The sequence below is a fragment of the Equus asinus genome, chromosome 26 (genome assembly GCF_041296235.1).
Source record: "Equus asinus isolate D_3611 breed Donkey chromosome 26, EquAss-T2T_v2, whole genome shotgun sequence".
Taxonomy (NCBI): domain Eukaryota; kingdom Metazoa; phylum Chordata; class Mammalia; order Perissodactyla; family Equidae; genus Equus; species Equus asinus.
Window position 1 is genome coordinate 41,816,208 of NC_091815.1, and position 6,000 is coordinate 41,822,207.

Genomic DNA, 6,000 nt, shown 5'->3' on the forward strand with positions numbered 1-6,000 from the left:
GACAAGTACCCAGAAATCAGTCCTGAGGGTGCAGAAATATGTGATCTAAGTGACAAAGAATTCAAAACAGCTGTCATCAAAAAACTCAACAAGGTAAGACAGAATGTAGTGAAACAATTTAACGAGTTCAGGAGCTACTTCACAAAAGAGATTGAAACTATAAAGAAGAATCAATCAGAAATACTAGAGATGAAAGAGACAATGGAAGACATAAAACAAAATAAGGATTCCCTGAATGCTCGAGCAGACACCATAAAGGAGTGTATCGGCATAATTGAAGATAGACATATTGAAATGCTCTATATAGAAGAGGAGAGAGAATTAGGACTAAAAAGAAATGAAGAAAGTCTCCGAGAAAAATCTGACTCAATTAGGAAATGCAACATAAGACTTATAGGTATTCAAGAAGGAGAAGAGAAGGAGAATGGGGTAGAAAGCTTGTTCAAAGAAATAATGGCAGAGAACTTCCAAAACCTGGGGAAGGAAATCCATGTGGAAGAGGCTGCCAGACCTCCTAAATATGTCAATGTAAAAAGACCTACTGCAAGGCATATAGTAGTGAAACTGGCAAAACTGAATGACAAAGAAAGAATACTAAGGGCAGCAAGGGAGAAGAAAATAACCTACAAAGGAACCATCATCAGGCTTTCAGCGGATTTCTCTGCAGAAACCTTACAGGCTAGGAGAGACTGGAATGACATATTCAAATCATTGAAGGACAACAACTTTCAGCCAAGAATGCTCTATCCAGCGAAAATATCCTTCAGATATAATGGGGAAATAAAAACTTCCCCAGACAAACATAAATTAAGGGAGTTCATAGCCACAAGACTCCCCCCTACAAGAAATCCTCAAGAAGGCACTCATACCTGAAAAAAAAGGGAAGAAAAGGGTTACAAAGATTGGAGTAAGGAGTTAAACAGGTAGACAGAATCAGAGCAGGATAGCAAATACTCAAATATAGCATTAAAGACAAAGGGAAGGAAAACTCTAAAAACAAAAATAATCTTGTCATTTTAACCACAAACTCATAACATAAGATGGAATAAGATGTGAGAAAACAACTTAGGAGGGGAAGAGGAAAGGGATTGAATCCGTTTAGTCTAAGGAAATTAGAGGCCATCAGAAAAGGGACTATCTTGTCTACATGATCTTAAATACAAACCTCAGGGTAACCACTAAACAAAAAAGCAAAACAGAGGCACAAATAATAAATAATAAGAAAACAAGGAAACACAACATAAAAAACTACGTTACTTGATTGGTAGGCCAAAATACACAGGACAAGAAACAAAGGAAATGCAAGAGAACTGGAAAATGAGTGACAAAATGGCAGCATTAAGACCTCATATGTTGATAATCACCCTAAATATAAACGAATTGAATTCTCCAAAAAAAAAGACACAGAGTGGTGCAATGGATTAAAGAACAAGACCTAACAATATGCTGCCTCCAGGAAACACATCTCAGCCCCAATGACAAACACAGGCTCAGAGTGAAGGGATGGAAGATGATACTCGAAGGTAATGGCAAAAAAAGAAAGCAAATGTTGCAATACTTATATCAGACAAAGTAGACTTCAAGATAAGACAGGTAAAGAGAGACAAAGAGGGGCAGTATATAATGATCAAAGGGACATTCCATCAAGAAGAAATAACACTTATAAATATCTATGCACCCAACACATGAGCACCAAAATACATAAAGCAACTATTGACAAACTTAAAAGAAGATTTAATAATAACACAAAAATATTAGGGGACCTCAAAACTTCACTCACATCAATGGACAGATCATCCAGACAGAAAATCAACAAGGACACAGTGGAATTAAATGAAAAGCTAGACCAGATGGACTTACACATATATAGAACACTCCATTCAAAAACAGCAGAATACACATTCTTCTCAAGTGTGCATGGAACATTCTCAAGAATAGACCACCTGCTGGGAAACAAGGCAAGCCTAATAAATTTAAGAAGATTGAAATAATAATAAGCATCTTTTCCAATCACAATGCTATAAAGCTAAAAATTAATTACAAGAAAATAGCTGAGAAAAGGACAAAGATGTGGAGACTAAACAACATGCTATTGAATGAGCAATGGATTGTTGAATAAATTAAAGGAGAAATAAAAAATATCTGGAGACAAATGAAAATGAAAACACACTACTCCAACTTGTATGGGATGCAGCAAAAGCCATATTAAGAGGGAAATTCATTGAAATACAGGCTCACCTTAACAAACAAGAAAAAACCCAAATAAGCAATCTCAAACTACACCTAAGTGAATTAGAAAAAGAAGAACAAACAAAGCCCAAAGTCAGTAGAAGGAGAGAAATAATAAAAATCAGAGTAGAAATTAATGCTATAGAAACAAAAAAGGCAATAGAAAGGATCAATGAAATAAAGAGCTGGTTCTTTGAGAAGATAAATAAAATGAACAAACATCTACCCAGTCTTACAAAGAAAGAGAGAGAGAAAGCTCAGATAAATAAAATTAGAAATGAAAGAGAGAAATAACAATGGATACCACAATGGATTATAAGAGAATACTATGAAAAACTATATGCCAACAAAATGGACAATCTAGAGAAAATGGATGAATTCTTAGACTCATACAATCTCCCAAAGCTGAATCAAGAAGAAATACAGAATCTGAATGACAAATCACAAGTAAAGAGATTGAAACAGTAATAAAAACCATCCCAAAGAATAAAAGCCCAGGACCAGATGGCTTCCCTGGGGAATTCTACCAAACTTCAGAGAGGATTTAATACCTATCCTTCTCAAGCTACTCCAAAAATTAGGGAAGATGGGAGACATCCTAACACATTCTATGAGGCCAACATCACTCTGATATCAAAGCCTGACAAGGACAACATAAAACTGAAAACTACAGGCCAATATTGCTGATGAACATAGATGCAAAAATCCTCAACAAAATGATGGCAACCCAAATATACATCAATACGTCAAAATATACATTGGCAATACATCAAAAAGATCATACATCATGATCAAGTGGGATTTATTCCAGGGACACAGGGCTGGTTCAACATGCACAAATCAATCGATGTGATACACCACATTAACAAAATGAGGAATAAAAACCATGTGATCACCTCAATAGATGCAAAGAAAGCATTTGACAAGATCCAGTAGCCACTCATGATAAAAACTCTTAACAAAATGGAGATGGAAGGAAATTATCTCAACACAATAAAGACCATATATGAGAAACCCACAGCCAACGTCAGACTCAATGGGGAAAAACTGAACAACATCCCTCTGAGAACAGGAACAAGACAAGGATGCCCACCATCACCACTCTTATTCAACATAGTACTGGAGGTTTGGGCCGGAAAAATTAGGCAAGAGAAAGGAATAAAAGAAATCAAAATAGGGAGTGAAGAAGTGAAACTCTCATTGTTTGCAGAAGACGTGATCTTATATACAGAAAGCCCTAAAGAATCCATCAGAAAACTATTAGAAATAATTAACAACTACAATAAAGTTGTGGGGTACAAAATCGACTTACAAAAATAAGTTGCATTTCTGCACTCTAATAACGAACTTACAGAAAGAGAATTCAAGAATACAATTCCATTTACAGTTGCAAAAAAAGAATAAAGTACCTAGGAATAAATTTAACGAAGGAGGCGAAGGACTTAGACAATGAAAACTATAAGACATTATTCAAAGAAATAGATAATGATATAAAGAGATGGAAAGAGATTCCATGCACATGGATTTGAAGAATAAACATAGCTAAAATGTCCATACTACCCAAAGCAATCTACAGATTCAATGCAATCTCAATCAGAATCCCAATGACATTCTTCATGGAAATAGAGCAAAGAATCCTAAAATTCATATGGGGCAACCAAAGATCCCAAATTGCTAAAAGAATGCTGAGAAAAGAGAATAAAGCCGGAGGCATCACAATGCCTGACTTCAAAATGTACTACAAAGCCATAGTGATCAAAACAGCAGGGTAATGGCACAAAAACAGGCACACAGATCAATGGAACAGAACTGAAAGCCCAGAAATAAAACCGCACATCTACAGACAGCTAATCTTCGACAAAGGTGCCAAGAACACACAATGGAGAAAAGACAATCTCTTCAATAAATGGTGTTAGGAAAACTGGACAGCCACATGCAAAAGAATGAAAGTAGACCATTATCTCATGCCATACACAAAAATAAACTCAAAATGGATCAAAGACTTGAAGATAAGTCCTGAAATTATAAAACTCCTGGAAGATAACATAGGTAGTACACTCTTTGACATCAAACTTAAAAGGATCTTTACAAATACCACGTCTTCTCGGACAAAGGAAAGAAAAGAAAAAATAAACAAGTGGGAGTTCAACAGACTAATGAGCATCTGCAAGACAAGAGAAAGTAGGATCAAAACCGAAAGACAACCCACTAATTGGGACAAAATTTTTGCAAATTATATATCCAATAAGGGGTTAATCTCCATAATATACAAGGAACTCAACTGAACAACAAAAACACGAACAGCCTGATCAAAAAATGGGCAGAGGATCTGAACAGACATTTTTCCAAAGAAGATATGCAGATGGCCAATAAACACATGAAAAGATGTTCAACATCACTGATCATCAGCGAAATGCAACTCAAAACTACCCTAAGGTACCACCTTACACCTGTTAAAATGGCTATAATCACTAAGACTAAAAATAACAGATGTTGGAGAGGGTGTGGAGAAAAGGGAACTCTTATATACTGCTGGTGGGAATGCAAACTGGTGCAGCCACTATGGAAAATGGTATGAAGATTCCTCAAAAAACTGAAAATAGAACTACCATATGACCCAGCTATCCCACTACTGGGTATCTACCCAAACAACTTGAAATCAACAATCCAAAATAAAATATGCACCCCTATGTTCATTGCAGCACTGTTCACAATAGACAAGACATGGAAACAATCCAAGTGCCCATCGACTGATGATTGGATAAAGAAGATGTGGCATATACATACAATGGAATACTACTCAGCCAGAAAAAAAAGACAAATTCATCCCATTTGCAACAACATGGAAAGACCTGGAGGGAATTATGCTAAGCAAAATAAGCCAGACTGAGAAAGACAAACACCAGATGATTTCACTCATATGTGGAATATAAACAAGCACATGGACAAAGAAAACAGTTCAGTGGTTACTAGTGGAAGGGGTGTGGGGGGTGGGCACAGGGGTTGAAGGGGAGCACCTATGTGGTGACAGAAAAGAAATAATGCACAATGGAAATTTCACAATGATGTAAACTATTATGAACTCAAATAAAAAAGAATTTTTTAAAAAGTTTGTCTATAAACTCTTATCTCACTTACATCTAGACAATTTATTTGTAACAATCATATTTAGATTACTGACAAAAACTTCATGAGACACTAAAGCAGTTAGCCATAGTCTTAAGTTGTTTTAAGTACATACATCATAATGCATAATCATTGTTAAAAAGTTCCCCCCAAAATTTACCTTTTTTACATTTATTCAGTTTACTTGCTTCCAGCAATTACTTAGACTGCCTACACAACTTCATGAGACATTAGACAAATTAGCCATCATTTTAAGTTATTGTGTTTGCTAACCAGTTTTCAGTAGAGATAACCTCAGCTTATTTGACCAATAAAGGCTGCACGTCTGCATCATATCCAGTGCTGATGACTCTGAAAACATGTCCATTTTAATCAAACCAACAAACTAAAATAAGCTTTCAGTTACCAAAGATTAATTTATATCATGTAATTTAAAAGACATTTGGGTTAACTTCTCTTCCATTTAGAAATAATTTAGGTATGTGCTTAACTTAAGCCAATTAAACAGAGCTCTTAAATTTTGCCCATACCATCCAGAGGTAAAAATATCACGTACATGTGACATACACATATAGACACACATACACAGAGACTAAACAGCTGTTGTTTTAAAATTACTGCCATGAATTGGGTAAAATGCTCCCT